Here is a 24711-nt window from a genome sequence, read left to right on the forward strand (position 1 = left end):
ACAGTAGGAAGAGACTTGTTCACTTTTATGAACAATTCTCCTTGGAATGCTTATTAACAGCAGCAGAGGCTTGGAGCCACTGTATTGATTGAAAGATAAAGATTCTGTGCTGTCCTCTTCATGGTCTAACACTGTAGCACTAGGCATTTATTCCTGAAATATCTTTGGTGGTTTCTCCAGCTTGCTAAAACTTGCAAACAGTGAATGATCATGCTGTTTTAAATGTTGTAGACAAATGTTATTTGGATACCAAACCACTGGAATAGAACAGATCTGCAGATCTTAGTTACTCTAATAAATACTTTAAATACTAAATACTTTTGATGTATCTTCCTGGAGAACTGTCATATTGCCATTTCCATTGTTAATTTTGCTGAGCTTTGTATATTGTGTAATACCAGATACAAGCAAAGTATGCAGATCTGCTTTAAGAAGACTGTCAATTATTTTTCATCCTAATATCCTGATAACTAATCTAGCATTCCAAGTTCTGTATCTTCAGGCATTAAAGTGGACACCTATTCTCCACTCAACAGACACACGTTCATATACATTGTGGGCACTTACATGCATGTCACAGATCATCTCAAACTTTAATGAAAAAATATTAATTCCTTCAATTTTAGATAAAGACTGTTTAAACATGTTTGCTGTATATTTATTCTGTACATACTGCCTTTAAATATGTTGTACCTATAGACATATTGTACATATGTACATAATTATAGATACTTTATGTATATAATATATGAATTTTACACAGATATAGAGGTTCATGAACCAATATGTGCAATAACTTACCTATAGAAGAATTTCTTCCTTTTTCTTTTCACTTGAGTTTGTCTAGTGTATGGGAAAGAGACATCCACTATTCAAATTTCTTCACTTGGCTCAGATAAACTAGAGAGAGTTTTCAGTTCATACTAGCAGTGTGAACAGTATCCCAGGAAGACTCCTCTTGCTCCAGCCCCTAGTAACTGAACTCTTCCAGCACAGTCACATTTTATTTATACACATACTGTCCTTTTCAAAACAAGCAGCCAGCTGGAATGATTCAGACCTCCGTTCAGCACACCGTTAAAATGCAGCTTCCTTCTTGGACATGGGAATTACACCAGGGAGCAGTCAGAGAACAGCAAAAAGGCTATGAGAACTATTTAATCACCCGAATACCAGCTGCTCCTGCTACTACTGCTGCTTCTGGTGCTGCTGCTGCTATGCCTCTTGTTTAGCTGTAGTCAGTCTCCCTTTCCCTTTCTCTCATATCTACAGAACTATAAAGGCGGCTTTACATGATTATGATTGGCAGAAACAGCCAATTCCTTCAGCTAATCAACCTCAAGACTTTCAAGGACTAGAAGCTGTTGTGATGTCATTCAGCGAGTGACATGTTACAGATGAATACATTCCAATGGAAGCTAATTCAGAGATCAGCTGCATTTGTCTCACACCACAGTGATTGATTAGATGCTCCTGGAGGATTTGCATAATCTGTCATTGTGCAGTTGGACCACCTCCTTTACAACCAGGCTATATTAAATGTGGGGGTGAAATACTCACTTACTGCTTCTGACACCTACACCTGAAGCTGTAACTAAAATCATGGGAAAGTGCAAAGTTTAGTGATTTTCCTGGCTGGAGTATGTTTCAATCAGGTGAAAAAACAGAATGTGAGAAGTATAGCAGGAGAGTCACATTTGTGTAAAACGGCACACTCCCTCCCTCCCTAAAGCTAGGACCCCCTGAGAAGAGAAAAGGCGCTTTATTAACAAAACAGAGGGATTACAGCCAAAGTCAAGCCTCAGTTTAATTACAAATAATTTAATTGATAGCGTGGTTGTGTTGGTGTGGATGTGTTCAACCAGCTATACTTCACCATTTCACTTCATCTGAGAGGCACACAATATCCTTCCATCCATATGTGACATAAACATGGCCCACCTAGCTAATGCATACTTATTGATCAGAACCTTCTGTCCCATACAGTTAAAGATTAGCCCTGATCACACAACCATAGCCAAGGATCATGATTTTTTATGCAATTTTCTTACATTACACTACAGGAAAACTTAAGCTCTTTGATGTAACATTTAGTTTCCAATTTTAACTGGTTTGACTGAGGCACACATATATCAGTTCATTCCAAAATGATTCATGCATGAATCCCTTAAACACTGAAATTTAGTCACGTCTACACAACCCAGACACAACCTAGCCCACAGTAAGGGAAGGGTAATTTTTAACAGGAGATATGTGAAAACCTATATTTGTCTGAAAAAATGAAACAGGATCTCTGATGTTCATGCCATGCAGGCACATCCCCAATATACAAGGTACCATCTAAAAGACCAACACAGTAAATTGCAGGGAGAACTCAGTTTACCTTGAGTACCCTGGAATGATGAAGGGCTAAATTGAGTCTGCTAGGATTTGAATTTGAGGTTCCAGGAATAGTAGGTGTTTCTAACCTGTTGCTTGGAACCTTAATCTGTCCCCTCCAGCTAAATTAGAGGTTGAGTTGGAATTAAAACCCAAGGCACTTCTAGCTCATTTTCTGTAACTCTTGAATTACACAGAATCTGTGGGGATCATAAATACTCATAATATGTCATGCCTTCCACAGTCTCCTAGGGACTAAGGCTGTGGTTGTCAAAGAACCCTAAAGGAGTCAGATGCCCAACTCACATTGAAATTCAGTGGAAGTTGGCTGCCTAATTCCTTTACACCCCTTTGAAAACCAGAATTAAAATCAAAACCTCCAAAGCATTTTACAAATTCAAGTTAAAATTTCCTTTCCTTTCTGAACCTGATAGGAGAGAACATCCATCTAAACTAGATAACCCTAGGCAATCTAGAATAACTGCCTCCTATCATAAGTGCTCCAGGCGCTTCATGAAAAGATCAGTCTCAACCATCATCTTCCATCTGCCCCATTCACACACTTCACTCCCATCTACGCTCACAGTGATATAATACCAAGGCCACATAACTTTGGACTGGGCTACTTCACCACTGTGGAAAAGGGAAAGTAACATACATCTGGCAGAATGCTCCTCTGCTGCAGCCAGATGTAACAGGCACATCATCCTATTCCTTTGACTTTAATGGCACATCAAAAAATGGCATAGCACAGATGCTTCTTTGGAGGGCCAGCAGCCAAGTGGTTAAGCATGTCCTCAAAAATTTATTTTAATTTAGATGATAAAGTCAATACACTCAGCCATTCCCAGAGCTTTATTCCTTAGCCTAATGGCATGACATAATGGAAGAATCCAACATGAAGCAGCATGGCTATTAATTTGTACCACCTCAAAACTCTCCTTCCATATCCAATGCCTTAAAGACCATCTTGAGTGGAATACACAATATCTTACTATAGCTTCTAGATAGAGTCCACCCACTGACAAAAATATCCACAAATCAATACTCATTTCAGCTCTCTCCTGCTGTTCAGGATAATGTTTCAATGCTAGTCTGTTCATACTACTGTCTGGAGTTTTAGAGATTGCTGCAAGATTAATGTTAGTGGGATAGACCCATTAGCTCAGCTCAAGTGGCTGGCCTTACCCAAGTGGAATTATATCAAAAAGGTTATAAACTGGTCTGTTGTATCTTCTTTTAATGCTTGAAACACAGGCAAAGCTGCTCTGTGTGAAACAAAAAGAGCTTACCCACTTTTGGGTAAGGAATAAACAAATTCCCACATATCAAATTCCCACTCCTATCTATTTTGGGTAGTGGGGATAAGCAGACTCTTTTTGTCTACATTCTACCCCAACTATGAGTCAGTTTGGAAGGGGCATTCAGTTTTGAACATTGTTGGTTTCCTGTTCTATTTCAGAGAGACTTTCTGAAAAATAAGGAACAGAAGAGAGGCCAGTGAGAAAAATAATTCAGTGAAAAAAAATAAGGTGAAAAAAACCCCAAAATAGCAAAGGAGAAACAGAGGAAATTTTTAACTCTAATAATAAAACAGCTACAACATTCATTTATACCACCCAACAGGTAATCTTCTATCCCTTCCATATAGTATGGACTTATTATCTAATGACATATTTTTTAAATTAAATTACCCTTGGAAATAAAATATTAGTTAATACCACCATTATGTTTGTCCATCTATTTGTACTTAATCCCTTGTGGACCTTTCTGCCATTTATGTCGGCTGGAAAATTATAGATGAACTCATGAGAACAATCTTGATCCCTTTCTCACACTTTTCAGAGAGCCTCTCATTTCTCCCTCCTCCCCCAATTCTTTAGCATGTGTAAATCTTTTGTTTGCTCTGTAAAATTTGTTCTTGAAAAAAACCTACAGTTTATAAATTCTGGAAACAAGTAAGAAAATGTTTGACTCTTCTAAACCCCATTGCCTTCTACCAATCCCACTATTACTCAGCTTACGTGAGCTGAAATCAACAAAATACCAAGTCCAGGATTTTCAGAAATGGGTGCCTAAAGTGAAAATGATGGGAACTGCTGAAGATTCAGCATTTTTGAAAATCATGCCTCTTCTTTTGTTACCTAGGTAAAACCAGGATCTGAGGTCCATACTTATCTATGCTTTCTTAGGTACTTGTATGGCCCATATCACTCTAGTGATGCCTCACATTCTTTAATGTATTCATCCTCACAACACCGTTGTGAGGTAAAGGCGCGCTCTTATCTCCATTTTACAGCTGGGAGCTGAGGCACAGAGAATAAGTGCCTTGCCCTAGATCACATAGTTTGTCCATGGCAGTGCAAGGCATTTTGAACCCCAGTCTTACAAGGCCCAGGCAAACATCCTAATCACTTGATCATCTTTCCTCTCTATTTTAAATAATTCTATCCCAAACCTTTCAGGAGTATAAAAGGAATGTTTTGCCATTGTTATGTATATTTTGTGCTAGCCACTGTTTTCCTCATCCACCCATTGTAATGCTCTGAGAATATTTCAAAAATGATTCTTATTTTTTTCCATTCAAAGCAAACTTTACAGATAACAAAAATGTCCTACAGCTCTAAGGGGCACATCTCCAAAATAAGTCCTAGTAAATAGAAATGGTTGTTTCAACTAAAAGTACCTTCCCACTTTTTAGCCACAGAATGACTGTTAACATTTGATTCCTGAGTTTTAAAACAAGAAATGGCCATCTCTCAAAGACCTGCTTCTTCTTGAGTTGTGGAGGCATCATGTGAGCTTTCCTACAACAAGCCAGTTGAGCATTGGTTGATTAAGCTTATTTCACTGAATGTGCACAAAGGATTTAAGAGCAGTTCCTTAGCTGGTATAAATCATCAAAGCCACTTTGACTTCAATGGAGCGATGGCAACTTACACCAGCAGAAGATTCTATGATTCTATGATTCTAAGATCTGCCCCTAAGTCTTCAACAGGGTCCTCCAGATCCATAGTGTTTTTATGTATATTAGGCTAACATAAAATGATAGCAGGATTTTTACAGCATTCAAATACATAATTCACTAAATGTAAGGAATTTCTTTCTAGTGTCTTGATAAGTTTATTTTAAAAGAATCCAACACTTTGGCTCTAAACCAAAGTGTTTAGCAGTTATGTAAGCTCAGAAGGGTAAAGATATATATATACACACACACACACACACACACACATACTTGGACTTCAGCTTCATGCCTCACAACACACCCAAGGCACATGCCTCACAACACACCTCATATCTTTTACTAGAAGTGCCTGCATTGTCATGGGTTATTCTTTATTTCCCAGATGATGTATGGGGAAGATACTTCTTGTACACCTCTACCTCTATATAATGCTGTCCTCGGGAGCTAAAAAATCTTACCATGTTATAAGTGAAACTGCGTTATATTGAATTTGCTTTGATCCACAGGAGTGCGCAGCCTCCCCCTCCCCCCGAGCACTGCATTACCATGTTATATCCGAATTTGTGTTATATTGGGTTGCGTTATATCAGAGTAGAGGTGTATTCCACTTAAGTATGAAGCAATGATTTGAAACAAAAAAAATGTTACAATGTCCTATGGGGGGGGAGAGGCAAAAAATATTCCCTAGAATTCCTCCCTGCAGACCTTCTTCAATCACACTTCTTCTGTTATTCCACTGTCTACATTGTATACAACTCCCACTCTTCTGTTGCAGGTGGAAAAGGCTAATTGGAAACCTTTGTTTTGTAATAGCCTTTATCTTTTCCTCCCTTGTAAAGTAACTTTCATGTCCAGGCATGACTTTGTTACCGTAAAGGCTATGTTACTTTCAGAGAGAGTGTTGATATAAACCAATATTCAATTATATGTTATACCAATATTAATTAACATTTAACATTAGAACTGTCCCACATTGCTCTAATCCCATCAATATATTTTGCCTTAAATGCTTACTTAACTGAAAAAGTATAACCTCTTGTCTTCTAAATCCAGTCATCAAAACACTAACCATCGAAGAGAAAAATAGATGAACTAGTGGCTCTTAATCCAAAACCTAATCTATGTCACTGATTACTGTACAACCAAGTCATTTTGACATTGAATGCTGTAGAAAAGACAACAGCACTTTTTATCCAAGATAAATGTCATTGTACATTCTTAAATAAATAAATAAAGCCTTTTGGACCCTATCCTGTTCCCAGTTTTTCCCCATACAAATATCCATCAGGGATTCAGATTCTGCTTTCATGAGCAGACTCCCATTGACTTAATTGGGAGCAGGATTGGAACCTGCAAAAAATTTTCATAATGTGAAAAACTTTTTAAAGCATAAACCTATTTATCTCTCTCATTTTTATCACATTTTCTAATTCTTGGAGATATTTGAGTGTTAAAGAAGGTTTGCTTCCTTCCTTTACTTTTTGTATGTGTTTCTGAGACATAATCCTGATTTGTGATTTTTTAAATTCATTTCCCTGCTGACCTATAGTGATGTCACAAACATAGGATGAATAGGACCTTACCAAACTATCCAGCAGCATAGAAGCTAAACACTGAACGAATACATTTTTGCACAAGCACAATATTTGAAATAAAAAATAAAGGGAAGGCAACAAATAACCTATATGCTTGAAAAAGGTGGTGGTTTATTTAGTTTTTCTAACTTGCTTCAGTATGAAACTCTGTAAATGGGACTTGATGATCTAGAAGCAGCCTCCAGCAGCTCCATTTTTTCTCCCTATAGATATTTGAAGAGTTGTGTTTCACATTTCTTCCTGATGTGAAAGTCAGAGCACTTATATCAGCATCAAACTGGTGTAATGAAGTAGAGAAGCAGGCTATTCATGTGTTCTCCAATATGAATCAGCACCATCCCACCAGAAGCAGATGCCCTGGAGCTTTTGTAAAGAGCATTTCCCCCCCCCCGCCCCGGATCTGTTCTCTGTGTGTATTCAAACTGATATAATGACTGACTTTAGTGACTAAATATGTTGGTTTTTTTAAAGATTTTTTTCCTCTTAGCCTGCAGATCCAATACAAGAAAGACTGGGTGAGTTGGATTCTATTCCATCTTAGACATTGTCATCCGAGTTATATACTAACTTCCAGGGAGTTACAGCTTCAGAAACCCTTTGAAGGAAATTGATGAATCCTGTCATGTGCCACCTGAGGTACATTGCACATATGCTAAGCCGAAGACTCAAAGCAGAATTTGGAGATAATGAGGTTCCATAGGTGTCACTGAGGGCCTAATATGACCTGCAGAACCTTTATTACAAAAGTCAATGTAAAGATGACTTACAGAGAGCAGGATGAGTTGTAAGCTAGCAGACAGAGAAAAACACCTTTCCACTTGTGACTTGATCATAAGTGATACAGAAAGCACTGAGAAAGAATAGAAACCCCCATAAGGCTGTTTTTACACAGTGAATTTTCATAAAAGAACCAGACTTTAATATCCCTCACTTTTGTCCAGTTTCCTTGCACTGCTCCACAGTCTTTTCTCATGTAGCCTACATGCCGGATGTCACATGGTTCAGAGCTCAAGCTTTATCTCGACTATTTTTTTTAAAAAGAACAAAAATGTGGGACACTGCCATGAAGTGCCTTAAGGAAAGGCCTATAATTGGGTTGTCATGGACTAATGTAAGAAACATTTATTAAAAGGAGTAATTAGAGAATAAGATAAGGAATTTTGTTAGGAAGAGAAGAGAGTTAAGTCATTCTTTCTCTGCTTGGATCATAATACTTAGGAATGTGAGAAAAATTAGCATAGTATAACATAATTCAATTGATTTGTCAATTCGTGTTAGTTAAATTCCATATGTCAGCCAGGATAGGCTTCTAGTAAAGAAAGAGAGGATGCCTATATCACTGTTGTACATTATTTTACTAATGGATAAATCAGCATGTCAATGCTTCAAATAAATCCTTTGAAGATCCAATAGTTAAAAGCTCATGCAAGAGAACAAACAGTCAAATTGTACTTGGGCTCGCAAGTTGCCTAAAGGCATATGGATTCTAATAAATAGGAATCAAAAGCAGCTGCTGGCAAACCCATCATCACATCATCTGGTAAACCAAGCAATGGTATACAAATAAACTGTGGATTTTCCCCTTGCTTGTTAAAATTAAAGTTCTAAGGTTTACACTCTTGGTTTAAGAGCTTAAGTGAATCTTTTTCTTTCTTTCTTTTCTGAGATATTTGAATGTGTGGAAGGATTCATAAATGCCTTAATTAGACTCCAGTGGGAGTCTCCTATAACATGTCCACAGAGGAGAATCTTTAAATACTGTAAGACACTTCTGAAATAAAAGATGAAACTACAAAAGGCATTTTCAAAGGTGAAACTACAAAAAGCATTTATCTTTCCTTTTTCCTTTCTTTGTTCTTTCTTTGTAATCCAGATATCAAACTTCCACTACACTTTAATGATGATTTTCTTTTAGGCTGGCTCTCACAAGCCTAGGTTTTTTATATGCTCTAATTTAAAGGGATGAAAAATCCACTGCTAAATCACTTGCAAACCGGTATTCTAGCATCACTGTAATACAATTGTATAAACTGATCCTGTCGTAGAGGGTATTTTGTTTCATCTGTTAGCAAATGTCTTTTATCTTAAGAATCCCAATATCATTTGTTTTTTGTCTGCTCTAGTCCTATAGGGAAAGGCTTCTCATTTATGAGCTACGCCTGCTGATGCTCCAACCAGCTTGGGAAATCTTAATGTTACACTAAGCTTTCTTAAATCAGTTTCTGTTCTCTTAGGTACCCTTCTCCTCTGTAAATTACCACCACTCGAAGGTAATGTACTGGATACTCAGAGGGACCCACTCTTTCTTCTGTTTGACAACTGATTTCATAGTAGTGAGTAGGGGGTGTATGAACATTGTACATTTGAAAGGTATCGAAATGGGGTCTGAAAGCTCCTTGCATTTTTAGGTTGGAAAAGAGACATGAAATTCCAGTTGCATTTTTTTTAAATATGTTAAATCCTGCTTGTCTTCCTCACATGTAGTTTTGTTAACACCAATGAAACTATTTGCGTGAGTACAATGAACACTTTGGGCCCTAAATGCATTTATGTTATGCCATCAATCACTAATTATATCCTGTAGTTCCTTTGAATATCATAGCATGGGGAAAAGGGCAGAGAATTTCTTCACTGAGTGATCATGAAAGGCAGCCATTGATATCATGTGGAACTTTGGAATCCTCTGAATGGTTACATTCTGATAAAGAAAAAGAAAGAAAGAAAGAAAGAAAGAAAGAAAGTTGCAAACCTGCGATGGACTTATTTTTATAGTGGCCCAGCTATACTGTGTGTCAGTTTTAGAGACAGTCTGATGAGACTGGAGCCAGCAATGTTAAAGTCAAAGAAACTTTAAGAGAATTTTCATCCGATAAGAAAATTAGAGTCATGATTTTTCATATTTAAAGTCTAGTGGATTTTCTTAAGGAAGAAAAATATAACAGAGGTACCTAATGGGTCTTTAAGGAGGATAGGCTTGATGATATAATAGACCTTTTTAATTTCTAGCTATTATTGTCTATACAATTTTCCTTAGGTGGGAGTTATTTACAGAACTTCAACTTTAATAAAAACATGAGAGTAATACCGGGTGCCGTTAACTTAAGAAGATGGGGTGTATTACTAAAATAGTGCACAATGATCACCATCTTCCAGACAATTAGAATTCCACGCACAATCCTCCTACAACTCCACTTCTTCCATGATGCCTAATAAGAGGTGAGCCAATTAAAATAATTATTAAAAGAAGAAAGAAAAAAATTATGAAACCATCAACAATGTAAGCATTCCAAAGCTGCAGAACCATATGGTTCTCAAATAATGTACATGCTTTGTGCTGCTTCATTCCATGTCCATTGTCAGTTACATTCATTGGATTATATCTAATATTAGATGGTTAGATTTTGGAGTTTTCTATTCTACTTCTGGACACGTGAAAAATAGTCATTAAAATTATTTCTTTATGTATATTTGTAGTTGAAATGATTATTAAATAAACACGGAATAACCCTTGAACAGTGAATCTAGAAACTGAATTTAGTGTATAGAAGCTAAAATGCTATATAGATTGAAATGTAGACTTATTACAATATCAAAGGTAGGTTTGAAAGAAAAAGATTAAATAATGAAGGGGTAATAGGTTTGTTTTCCAGATAGACAGCTTGCTTTTTTTATGGTAAAAATTAAATCATTTTAAGATGCAAAATGCTGTAGCCAAAATAAAATAACAAGACATAAAATCAGATCATGCTTATTTTCCATGTTATATCTTGTGCTCCCATAGAGGGCAATATTGCATAAAAGATTGACTTCAGCAAATGAACCAGGTATTTGCCAATTCATCTGTGTTAAAATATTTTAAAGAAAAATTGCTATTACAATAAATTTGATGCAGCATTTCCCCTCAGTCAAGCTATGACTAATACATGCAATAAAGTACACAAAAGCACGTAACATAGCCTCATTAAAGGTGAAGGAAATTAATTTTGTAGACTACTTACTAGTAAATTACAGAGGATAAATAGTCACATTTTAACTCATAGGTTTCTGTTCGGTAACTAAACCACAGTAAATACTCATTTTTTGTTATTAAAATTGGTTGCACAAACTACTAAGAAAGTGCACAAAAGAATATGTTGTCAATCATTTGGAGCAGAATTTATAAATAAATATGGGCCTTAGAGACAAGAAAAATCCTGTGATTTTTTAAAACATATCTTAGTTTACAGATAGAATCAGGGAAAATAAATATATAGTAGAATGAGCTGTGGAATATTTATCTACTGTATACCAGTCCAGTGGGAAGGGAGAAATACAGGCATATTCTGAGTCACTTCTGTGAACTGCAAAGGTGAGATTATCACAATGTGTTCATGTACTCATGTGCTCCTCTGTTTGTTATGAGACACGGAGAACCTTTGTGTTGCCCACCTCCAAGCCTCAAGTCTTATATCTTCCTCTGCCTCTAGGAAAATTGAATACACTGTAAAACAGTCACACCTGTTTAGAATAATCTTACATAGTAACTGCCTCTTTGGACCCTATTTACATGCTCCAACAGTGCTACAGAAAATTAAAGGCACAGTGTTTTATTAAGTAACAATTATAATAAGAATGAGAACAAAGAATAATAAACAACATAAAAATATTTTAAGAAGCATTTTGATATTTTACAATGGGTAGTCATGTTTAGCTTCAGCCCGATTTGAAAGGGTTAAGACTAAATCCTGGGAGGTGTTGAGTGCTCTGAATTTCCATGGAAATCAGGTGGGCTTCAAGTTGACGAAAGACCCATAGTTTAAATAGGAATATTTATTTCTCTGGATATTAAATCTACTGTACACAAGCTTCCAAATGGACAGATCAATAGTATCTATTGAATAACCACTTTTTTCATAACAAAGATTTGTCAACGTCTTAAAGCCAGACCCAGCAATTTGTTGCATGTGGCTGGCCCAAAGGCCAGCAGGAGATGACTTCTCTGAAGTGTGTATAGCTCATTGAGGGCCACATTCTGATACTTTTACTAATATCAAGTAGCAATTTATTCAATGAGTGACCTCAATGGGAACCATTCATGGAGTGAAATTCTACATAATGTGAGCAAGGGGATCAGCATCTGGCTCTATTCTGATAAATTGAAATATACCTCTCTCCTTGGGTACAGCCACTTAATTTAACCAATTCTTTGTTTTTCTTCATTTTCTCCCCTAACTGGTTTTAAGTAAGATAATATATATGACTTCGTTTATATCTCTATTCTAAAATCACCTTGCTACAAATGATGAGACAAATTGTGAACTCCATGTTCACCCTGGCGAGCAGTATCACTGAAATCAGTGGGACTACTTGTGTAAGTAATTGCTCACCAATGTAAGTCTGGCCTTACATCATTTAATTGTCCTTTCTTACCATCAATTATTAATGATTATTATTGCTACTACTAACATTGAATGTTTTTCCATACGGGATTGGTGCTTTAAGTATAATTAAAGAGAAATTATAGCAACAGGTAGGGACAGGTATGGTGACAGCTCATTTTCCCATACTTGTACTTCTGGGATCCAATAAGAATTTATGTGTCACCTCCTTTCAGTCATTATTACATAGAGAAGCAATAGGGAAACATAAAATAAATGTCAGGTAAATGTGGTGTGATTACTTATTCTTTACTGGGGAAATAACCTAATAACCAAAAAAAATGGATGTCAGAGATGGTCTGTGAGAATAAATGTGAGGTTATCAATTTACCAGCAAAGCAGCCAATAAGTAATATCTTGTTTCAACAAGCGAAAGGTAAGAGAGGGAATCCTACGTGCTGCTATGGTGAGTGTGCAACAGCAGACAAGCACCAATAAAGCAATAGATCTGAAGAAGAGCTTTGTGTAGCTCGAAAACTTGTCTCTTTCACCACCAAAAGTTAGTCCAGTAAAAGATACTACCTCATCCACCTTTTCTCTCTAATAAGCAATAGGGCATAGGAAGAAAGAAGCATACTTATTAAAAGAAAAACACAAGACTATGGCCAGAGAATAGACCAGTCCTCAGTTTTGCCATGTCATACTACTCTTCAATCCAAAGATAATATTAATAGAGATGGCACTGTGAGACGAGAAGGTGATGTCTAGATAATAGGATAAAAAGTGTATCAAAATATGGACAGACGGGCAGATAGATAGATGCATGCTGCAGGCAGCATGGCAAATACTGTATGAAAATTGCTTGTTCAGATGATGGGGCTCATCAAAGACAGTGTGGTGGTCTTCACCTAGGATTCTGGGGTCAGAGAATGACATGAGGACACAAAGGCTTTGTCAGCTGCCAGAATGTCCTGCTGCTGCAGGGGGTGCTATGCTAGTTTTATTTGATTGTTTGTATTGAGCTAATTGGGTTCTGGAAGTAACTAGACACAAGTGAATGAGAAAGAGCTGCAAGGGGCTGGAAGCTGATATAGATGTACAGATCCTCCACCTTTGGCCTCTGGCTGATTTAGGGGGGAATCTTCAGGTTTGGGGAAGGGGCAGGGCTGAATCTCTTACTTGTTCAATGGGGAAGGCATATTGCATCTTCATGACAGAACAATCTGGAAACTCAGCATTAGGTGAGCTGTGGTTTTCTGCCCTCACGTATTTTTGGGCCCACTTATTTGCATTTCTCATGATTATTTAAGGATGCCTTAACAGCATTAAGCTGCCTTTGTACCTCTGTAGAACTGTGCTATTTACTATAGCAAAGAAATACAGCATTTGTGTACTACGTGTACACAGTATCTTGCCTCAGAATCTTTGTTGGGCTGACCATAGAGATACTGACAAATATTGGTTTAATAATTTCATTATTTTGCAATTTTTGTAACGTTATCTCCTATATCAGGAAAAACAGAAGGGTAGAGTGGAACAGTAGTTTATAAAGGCATAGGTAGATTAGAGTCAATTTTAACATTTCAAAAATAAATACCAGTCAATTTGCTGGATATTTTCTGGAATTTTATATTTGCATTACCAAATATGATCTCTGGTATATTTGTGGGAGGGAATTTGAGGCTAAGAGAGCTTATTCCCCTCAATGTTTAATTGAGGGGAATAACTTCAGTTGTCATTTGGACCAGGATGTTTTTTTTCAAATATCCACCCCCAATACCATAAAATGGCTTAACTCTGTATCAGCCAGGGAAAAACATCTTTCATTTTCAAAATCTCTTAATCTCTTTGGTTTCCCTGCTTCTTCTTGCTTCCCAAGCCTGTGGTGTGACAGGGCTGGGCAAATGTTCCATCTCTTTTTCTTCTCCTGTACCCTCCCTCAGCATTCCCCTGGCTTATTAAAGATTAATTGACTAATGCTTTTTAAAATGTTTTCAAATAGTTTAACATATTCTTTAAGAAAACTCAAATTTAGATTTTTTGTTTTTTAAACTTCCTTATTATCCAGCCTCTAGCAATGGCATTCTACTAGAGAGTGGAAGTGTAAGACAGAAGTTGATACATAATAATATTGTATATTGACAAATTCTCTGGAAATCCATTATAGCAGTAGAAACACATTCTATACACTGTGTCAAGTATCAGAGGGGTAGCCATGTTAGTCTGAATCTGTAAAAAGTGACAAAGAGTCCTGTGGCTAACAGGCGTATTGGAGCATAAGCTTTCATGGGTGAATATGATGAAGTGGGTATTCACCCATGAAAGCTTATGCTCCAATACATCTGTTAGTCTATAAGGTGCCACAGGACTCTTTGTCACTTTATTCTATACACTGGAGTTTAGTGGACAAGGCAGGGGCATGAAAGTCAGGAGTCTTGTGTTTTCTGCAGAACTCTGCTTCTGAGTCATGGTATGAACTTTGGTAACTCACTTAACTTTCTCTGAGCTTGTCTATGCATACATTTAGTTTGCAGCAAACTGGGATATACATTTACCTTACTACTGCTACTAACTGCCCCTGTGGACCCTGTTGCTACACACAAAACATTTCCTAGTGTGATTTAATCTAGTCCTATTTCAAAGCAGGAGTAAATCAAAGTACACTACAGAACCATTAGGGCACAGCAGCAGAGTCCACATGGATCCTGGGATAGTGCACTCCAGCTTGCCACAAACTAAGTATTCATTTAGACAAGTCCTTTGTGTTTCATATTACCCATATGTAAAATGGGTACTTACCAGCCGTGCAGAGAAGTTGGGATGTTTAATTAATGTTTGTAAGGGGATTTGAGAACCTTGGGTAAAAGAGAGGTATATTTAATATTACTTCAACCATAATTTTAATGCAGCCAAAAAAATTTGAGATGGGAAAAAGAAGAGTAATTTATATTTAGGTAGTAATGAAGAGCCAGATATTAAAGTCCTTATTAGATTCTTACTTATGCAAAATCCCACTGAACTCAATAGAGATTCCTGGAGTCAATGTAGGGTTTACCTGTGTAAAAGCTGGCCAAGCACTTCAGGGTCTGGCTTACTGCTCATAAAACCCTCGGCTGGAAAATGAAAGGGAAAACATAGCACTTGTATTTATAGGATACAAATCTGGGCTTGTCTTCAGACTTTGTTAGTTTGTGATTAAGGCTGGTTATTATCTTAGAGTATAGGCTAATTTTACCCAAGGATGGCTAGGAGTAAGTTTTAACTTCTCTACTTGTTATTTAGCTCTTCTATCGCTGACCATGGTCCTGCAGTGCACAGTCAACATGTTGGACCATTAGGATCTTATACTCTCAGGTACTGAGTGCCTCCTGAAAGCTTGTGAGTACCAGCTGGAGTATTTCTCTCAGTGGGAAAATCACACATATTCCGTTACAACAACCTATCTGCTGTTTATCGATAGCTGTAAAATACTGCCTGTTGGAAACTTTCTAGAACACAGATAGACAAGTAAAGCTTCCAGACAAATGATCAGTCACTGAGCCTATTCAGTCCACACCCCCCCCGCCCGGCTCTTTTTATTTTGCTCTCTTTCTCTTTTTATAAGGACAACAAAATGTCTGTAAGAAATCCATATTCCATGGACAAGTCCCTTTAGTCTGCTGAGTTCACAAATTAGAGTAACAGTAAAAAGCAGGCCAAAATCATGCAAGCTAACCACAAATGCAAAAAAAAAAAAAAAAAAACTTCTCTGAAAGCAAGGGATAATGAAATCACTGTTATATGTTTTATGTATTTTTGGCATGTGTTTGTGAACCGAGGCTCATGCATCTGGAAGAAAGAGGGAAGCATTTAAATAGTTCTTGCCATTACCTGTTGGGGACACAGGGTGCAATTCAGTTCAAGACAAAAGGATTGTACCCATTGTGCCAGCTCTGAATGAACCCATTAGACTTTGCAACTGCCATGGCAAATGCTAATGGAGCATTTGTTTGGTATCTGCTCTATGAATAGAAGGTTTTTGTCTTCACTGCATTTAGTATGTCAGCTTTCACCAGAAGGAAAATTTATCTTAAAAACATGTTTAAAAATAGGATGCAAAAAAGGATACAAGTATGAAAACAAACATAATCAGTGAACACTGTTAATGTTTGTTAATGAAAATTCACAAATAGCCTGGTTCTCCACTGTCTATCACCTTGTATAGATATTTAAACCTGTGCAAAATGGGTGTGAAATTCTACCCAAATAAGAATTGGGGACATTCTACACCCACTTTCAAGATACACTGAAAAATGTAAATGAATACAAAGAGGTAAGGCAGTGGGGAATAAGGACCATTTTGTAGGATTATAGATACTAAACAAGGTGCAAGACAGTGGTGACGCAGGCCCATACTTAGTCCAGGTCTACACTACAAACTTACATCAGTATAACTACACCACTCAGGGGTGTGAAAAATCCACACCTCTGAGCTAACCCCTGTGTAGACAGTGCTATATAGATGGAAGAGCTTCTACTATTGACATAGACACCACTTCTGACAGAGGCGGATTAACTATGCTGATGGGCGAAGCTAACCCAGATGCAGATGCACCAGTGCAGTGTTTTCGGTGTAGACCTGCCCACAGTTCAGGTTAACTGGTAAAATGAGTGACAGTGAAGTATCTGTCTCTCCATTGTCTGTGCAGAGTTCACATTTCTGTGAAGGCAGTATATAGAATCTCAAAGGGGATGTTATTTTAAGTCACAGTAAGTCTCTGCTTGAATTTATTGGAATTTATTGGAGTGAATATAATTTTTCTGAGTCAGCCAACTGAAAGGGAGGTTTTCTTATGACCAACGTGGGAACTCGCTCCATTTCAAATAAAAAGTACTGTAATTTAAAGAGAATTCTACTTGCATTTAAAAGCTAAACAAATGAAGTGACTGATATTTATAATTTGGACCTACTCTTCTCACATGACCCAGTTGCACATTTGAAGAGAACAGAAACAATTTTGTTGCAATTCAAAACTTTTACGTACTTTTTTATATTGGAGGAATGCAGCAAAAAAATCAGAGAACAGTTTAAACAGAAACAGGTGTTTTGAATCCAGACTGAAAGATATGGACATGAAAGTTGAGGCATTAGAAAGCAAAAGGCTTTTATTCTCAGTATTGAAACTTTTTTTTTTGTGGTTGCTATGCTACTGATCTCTGCACCAACCATACAGTGCTTTGAACTATGGCATGAATCAAAGGCTACTTTTTGAAAACAGCACTTGCCTTAAACTGAAAACAAACTTGGGACCTGATCCTACAGTGTTTACTCATGTGGGTAAATCTTACACACATGAAGAGTCTGATTTAAATCAATGGGACTACGCACATGAGCAAGGCCTATTCAGCATGAATGAGGGATGCAGCAATAGGCCCTTGGTACTTTCCACTTTTACAGGCTCTGTACTTTAAAAAACTCACAATGAATGATAGTTAAGAATACGAGAGTTAAGCCCAGAATTTTTTTCTAAAATTTATCTCCACTTGTCTAAAATATTTAAGATCTCTACAGTTTCACTCAACCATTTCCTTTTCCTCTGCCAGCCAGTCAGAAGTCTCCACTTACCCTCAACACATTTTTAAATAAAATGTTTATTTTACTGTTTATTTATTTGATATCACCAGTATTCTGAGTACTCAGATCAGAGTGTAAACATGTTTCCATAACTGCCTGTAACATTGCTGGTTGGAGTCCATATTTTAATGTATATAAAATCAGAAAAAAACCTTTAGTAACACAAATTTGCATTACATAATAGTAACATAAAATATCCTAGAGTCACATGATAAACCAAAATAGTCAGGGAAGTACCTTGGCACTAGGAAAAAAGAAAACCTTTATGATAGCCAAAGGCATTTCCAAATATAGCAGTATTGTAAGAAACACTAGAAGAAAGAAGGTCCTTCCATAAATAGGGCCGTGATAGCAGCTGGGCAACAGCAGGTGAATCCAACACTCTGATCACTGCAACTTCAATTAGCTGCCCTGCATGCACCAGAATATGGGAACTGTGTCAAGTTGGTAGATTGAGGATGGGCTGGAGAGAGTTAAAAGCTAGTTGCCACAGGAAGGCACAGGAAGGAAAAATGAAGAGCGGGCTGGATGGGAAATAGGTGAGTGAAAGCTGTAGGGCCAAGGATATAGGTCTCTCCCCTGTTGGGTTTATGAGCCTTGGAGCCCCCAGGATATTGTTAAAGCTTCTGCACAATCTGTACAGGGAGTGGAAATAAACTTTGTAAATAAATCACAGGATGATTTATTTATTATGAAGTTTTCCAAATTGTTTGTTTGGAAAAAGGCAGGAATATGACTAACCATGATTCTAATTTTGGGGGGAATACTTCCTTTAGAAAATATGTTTACAACAACTAAAATAAGAGAAAGAAGAAAAAAAATTAAACCAAAGAAGAGAGAGTTAAAAAGTAATTAAGACCATGTAGGGAACTTGTATTTTAAAAGCTTAAGTACTAGGGTTGGAGAGGAATTATTAGGTGTGGGGGAAAATACATAACTAATACAGTTTAGGCTGTATAGTCCTGATTCAGCAAGTACTTGACCATACCTGTAACTTTAGCTGTGTCAGCATATCTACTGACTTCCATGTGACTACTACTGTGTTAAAATACCTTGGGCTTATGTAAGGGAAAATCTTCCCAATAATGAGCTCAAATGGATTGCGTGATGGGGAAAGAATGCAAGCCCTATTGCTTTGGAAGCAGATTGCACAAAATATTAGAAAATATACTATAAAAACTAATCCTGCCATGGCAGAGAGGTATATCACATGATCAAATGTATTTTCCAGCTCTAGTTTATTATTGCTGTAAGTGAAACTAAATAAAGTCTGCTTATCTATCTAACTAAATATCATATTTATGTCTTACTCTTGAAAAAGTCATGATGGATTCTGGGTGCCTCAATTTTTGGCCACCTATCTGGAGACATCTCAAAGGGACCTGATCTTCAGAGGGTGATAGCATTAGCCACTTTTGAACCCTCCTCCTTCCCCGCCTCCTCCCCATTGGAAAGTTTATCACTTACGTTTGCAATTTACTATATGGTTATGACCTCTGTAGAGAAGCTGCAAAAAAGAAACATACCAGTCTATAAATATCTATGGGTACTAAAAATAAAAATGGGATTACTGAATACTTTAAGGTGTAATGACCTGAAGCTGGAAAAGGAAAAAAAGCATGTTACACATTAGCACAAAAAATAAATAAATCTTAATGGTAAGGTCAATTGGGAAAAGGAATAATTTACCAGAAAAAGTCATTAGGGTACCACCACTAGAGAGGGGATGTGAAAATTAAACGTAACAAGTAGGGAAATATTGTTAAAGTCCAAAGCTCTAGTAAATATTCTGTAGGAAAAAATCTTGCACTGATACGGGGCTGGACTAGGGGATATAATGGTTCTTCTACACCTTCAGTATTTAGGAGTCAGCTTGTAACTCCAGCTGTTGTTAACAGATGATCCAGGAGGTCCCCTTTGAATTCTGACATCTATATGATGAAATTCATCCCTGTGTTGGTTTTTGGCACAGGGTGAATTTCACCCTATGCTGATTTATATTTCCAAAGTTTTTATTTTAATACCTTTGTTGCATGGAGGGGGAAACACATTATGACCTGCATAGGACTTCAAAAAAGTTACTAGACATTTAATGAAAGGCACTCTCACTATTGTCACCAGATATTGCCTATTTTCTGTCTACTGTCCACAAGTACATTAAGTACTCTGTAATGATTACACCAGTAATTAATTGTAAGCTGCAAAATATGCTGCTCAGAGACTTTTAGCAATCATAAAGATTACTTTCTGTACTGTCAGATTTCTGTACTGTGGAATTACAAGGATTTATTGTACTGAAAAGAAAAAGCTGTCTGCTGATAAGATCACATATCAAAAATATGCAAAAGAGTTCCCTTTACATTTGGCTAAAGCAGAGACAGCATTCATCTTCTGCATCCTAATTTGGACTAAAAAAAAAAAGTAAAGGCATGATAACGTAAAGAGTGCCTCACCAATCTGCTTTTACTGCATTCAATCACGGAAAACAGCCATCTACTTATTCCACTTACAAAGAGCTGGTTGAATAGAAGTAATTGTTATATAGGGTAGGATTCTGTCTGACCCTTGTATTTATGTGCAGTGTGGAGGAATCTGCCTTTCTTTGCATAGCCTGCGTAAGTCCCAGGCAGAATTGAAACTGCTACTCACTCCCAACTACTTCTAAAGTGTATAGTACCCCAACAGAGGGAGGGAGGAGAGGCCAGGTAATGTCACCATTTCTTCTATGCATAAAGTGGTATGGCACTCTCCTCCTGTTTGGTGGGCAGAAAGCTCAGTGCTCCCAGGGGTGAGGCAGTGCTTACTATGCGTGGTCTCTTGAGGCATGACCTATCCCCCAGTAACTAATTCTTCATCGGTTACTAACATTTTGCATTTCTATAGTGCCTTTCGTTTGAAGATCTCAAAGAGCTTTACAGATATAGGGCTAGATTATAGCAGGCCCTTGTTCAGGTTTGCCTTGATAGCCACGAGGAGCAACCCCAATTTCAGTCCTCTGTTCAAGGATTACTTACAGTTGCAATCTTTGTGCTGACCTGACTTCAGGGACTATTCCCTCTTAGAACTTCCTGGGGTTCTAACATCCCCAAAGGGGAAGAGGGACATGCTGCCACTCTTTATGCTTCATACTTTAAACTTCATCTTCCTTCATATCAAATAGTGGTAGCTCATTACAATAGATTAGAATACAATAGTAGAACCTTCCCTGCTGGTTCTGTCAAATGGGAATTCCAGTGAATGTCTCTGCTTGCACTTATCGGACAGCATTTACTTGTTGGGACATTTGGTTCAAAAAAGAAAGAACAGCCATTGGAAACACAACAATGATGCAGAGCATATGCAAAGATGCTTCAGAAGTGTGGCCTCAGAGTATAATCGAAGTTTGAAGTAACTCTGCCTTCCCAAGGCACTGGAAAAATCTATGTTTCTGGGAGTCAAGAAAATGTAGCCAAGTCTGTCACTTGGATACCAATAGTATAAATAGGATTAGATATTTAACCACAGAGATTCCTGTTCATGTGAACAGGGTTGAATTGCTTGCTGTGCTGGGGAACAGGAAATAATTTATCATAGGTGGAGCAGATCCTTAGCAGGTGTAAACTATCATAACTCCACTGATGTCAGTTTACTCTGGCTGAGGACGAGCCCCATGGACTTTGATATATTTGTAATTCCCTCATTTCAAACTCTCCTCTGGAGCACTGAACAGGGATTATTTTATCAGGTCTTGGGTGGGCACTACCCACATGTTCAATTTCCTGCAACGGCAAGGCAGCAGGTATGTAAATCTTGGTCTTTCTTGTCTATTCATAAGTTTCTGTCTTTTACTTTCTCTGAAGCAGCTTCTCTTCTGGTTTGTTTTCCACAGTGATACATTAATTTTTGTAAGCTTTATCCCGATAAAACATTTAAATATCACTTTCACTTTGCAAAACCCAATATACTTCTCTCTCCTTTTAAAATTAGATAGGCAAGAATGTGTACAGAACAAAACTGAGGTAAAAAAATAAACTGAGACCTCATTCTACACAAAGTGACCTTTCCATTCCACCTTTTTACCCAAGCCTTACCATTCCTTGAATCTCTCTACTGACTTATTATTTTCTTATGCATTAATTTCAAACTTCTCCAGTTCCTTTCCAAAGCACTCCATAAAATACTTTGTCTACATCTCTGCCTATATCTCTTCTAACACCATCTCCTGCTGTCTACATTCACCTTGAGATTTTTCTTCCTGACCTCTTGTGTTGCCCAGTCCTATCGTGTCAGTTTTTTAATGCTATCCTTTTGCTTAGGACAGCCTCCCAATTTATGTACACCAAGCCCTGTTCCATTCCTTCCAAGATCTAAAATCTCCCATGGTCTATGATGAGGCTATAATGATGATATGACACACTAAGTTTATTCTGAAATGTACTTGATTATGCAGTTAAATTTCAGGTTACTCAGGGCAGGGACCTGTCATTTCATTGGCAGAATTCATCTATTGTGCCTAGTGTCATGTACACTTATAGCAGTGCATAGATAATTAATAATAAAAATTACCAAGTACTGCCCTGGTATAACAAAAAAGTGTGCTTGCAAAAATACAGTGTAATCCACGTGTAAAAGAGCCCATGATGCCTAAAAGCCTGGCTCCCCCTGACACGTAGGGCTGATGCTTAGAATCTCAGGAAACTACTCGGGAACTTTTGTGAAATAAAAGAGCAGAAATGAAAGATGCATAAAGCAGACATGTCTGCAACAGTCTTTGCAATAGGGCACCAATGGGAGACATAACTGATTCAGTGATTAATAAACTTACTAATCTGTAATTTTAAAAAGTTAAAAACCTCATTTTTTTTGTTCTAGTAACATTTAAAATGAGAGACATCAAACTCTTATATTGTGCTTCCTTCCCTAGGAATTTGTTTTTAATGCCTAAAGATTTCTCCCTCCGTTGACTGTTGTTAGAGATTTCTCTGAAGCTATCAACATAATATCTCATTTCTGTGATAAAGCAGCCATGCCACTGGCTAAAATAAATCACAGTCAGCCTACAAATGCACAATGCTCCTACATTGCATTAAGTGGCAGCTGCCACTCTGAGGCCATTGCTGAGCAGAGTATTAGGACTGAAGAGCTCCATCTTCAGCTATAAAGTGTATGGTACAACAGCTGCAGGATAGTTATATGGAACTGCAGTGAAATTCTCTCTGAATTCCAGTTGTGTTCAACAGCCAAAAGATAATGATGTGGTCCTGAATCGAAACCCCAGATCTGATCACCCCTGAACTTTAGTGTGGAAAGAGGCTAGAATCTGAATTCAGATGTGGACTGAATCCAAATTTTGCAGCACTTTCTATCAAACTCCAGATCTGCACACGTCCAAAGTTTGGAATGTTGGAAATCTGGCCTGGACCCATATCTGGTATCTTGACTTATCACTTTTTCACCAAGTTCTAAATTTATTGACTTTACTACCAGCCCAGGATTCAGACTCCTATCAAATGGTGACAGCTCAAAAAGGTAACAAGAAACTGTGGCTAGATCCAAAATTGGGTCCATGTCACATACTTTAGTGCTGTGATCCATCTGCTTGTGTCAGTTTCAATGTCTAAAAGTTTTGCTTCTGTTTTATGTGTGGGCTGGGGAATACAATGTGTGGTGCACATCACCTGCCAGTTGAAGATCATTGGCTAGAACATTCACTCCACTTTGGGCCATTTCAGAGCTCCTGGTTGGTCCCATTATTGTCCAACTATTGCTTCCCATCAGGGACAAGACTTCAGAACATGGTACTCCCCATTTGAGTGAGAAGAGTGTGCCAACTGAGCTTCTTCCTGAAAATTTTGACTAGCAGAGGGAACAGCAAGCCATTGAGTCTCTGTCCCCATAAAGAGCATAGTGACCTGAACGGGGATTGTGTGGAGAAAGGGCTTCAAGGATTCTGTAGATTCTGTGCCTGAGCAGAAGGGAGGATAGCAGTACAGTCAACAATAACAGATAAGGGAGGAATGAGAGGAATATCTGAGGAAAGATGAGTTTGGTTTTGTCCACGTTATGTTTCAGCTGGTCAGGTGTTCAGGTGATGTCCAAGAATGCTATAGCTTGGGGGTGGAGAACAGAGTTACGGGGCCAGTGAAGACCTTAGCACCCACTCCTTCAAACTCCCTCCCCATTAAATTAAACTCTGGTCCTTTCTTCTTAATCATGCACACTTCAGAAAAGACATTTCATAATCAACACTTGGGATTTTAAGGGTGATGAGCAGCTGTTGAATAGTCACAATATTACATGTACTGAAAGCATGTGCATTTACATCAACACTTAGCAAAACAACCTGGATCCCCTCAGTTGATAAACACAGCTCAGGCCTTCAGTAATAAACACAAGTTTCACCAACAGCTCCAGTTACATCCAGGACACTGAATCCATGAGCTAATAGATTTCTCTGTAACAGTTTCTTGAGTAAATGCAAAAAACAGAATCATTATCTATTCATAGGGATTGGTCACTATCAGCATAATGAACTTTTTAATGAGTTTACTTGTGGTTTACTAAAAGATACAAAAACATATCACGGAAAGTGTTTAACTTACAAGGCAGTCTTCTCTGTGCAATTTAACCCTAGCAAGCACAGTTGTCTTTCTAATTGTTAAATCAGAGGATTTCTATAGTTTGGTAACATGATAGAGAAATCATCTCTAAGTCTAGATTGAAAGTTGTGACTAACTAAGGGCTATTTGGTGGCCTATATGAAATCAATTTGGTGTTCAAATTCAGCTCCCATTGCACAGCAAGACAAAACCACCAAAGTTA

The 24711-nt window shown here is 37.6% G+C and overlaps 1 protein-coding gene across 5 annotated transcripts in view; it reads right to left on the reverse strand.

The window, feature by feature from the left end:
- Nucleotides 1-24711, reverse strand: part of LOC120406425 (bifunctional heparan sulfate N-deacetylase/N-sulfotransferase 4) — a 302448-nt gene that overhangs the window by 175860 nt on the left and 101877 nt on the right. The window contains exon 1 of one of the 5 annotated variants that reach the window (XM_039541293.1): nt 802-1116. The exons of the other annotated variants lie outside the window; for them this stretch is intronic. The gene's annotated coding sequence lies outside the window, so the exon portion shown is untranslated. Of the gene's footprint in view, nt 1-801; nt 1117-24711 lie in introns of those variants that run through there. 5 annotated transcript variants of the gene reach the window in all.

Source organism: Mauremys reevesii, linkage group 5 (assembly GCF_016161935.1).
Source record: "Mauremys reevesii isolate NIE-2019 linkage group 5, ASM1616193v1, whole genome shotgun sequence".
NCBI classification, from domain to species: Eukaryota; Metazoa; Chordata; order Testudines; family Geoemydidae; genus Mauremys; species Mauremys reevesii.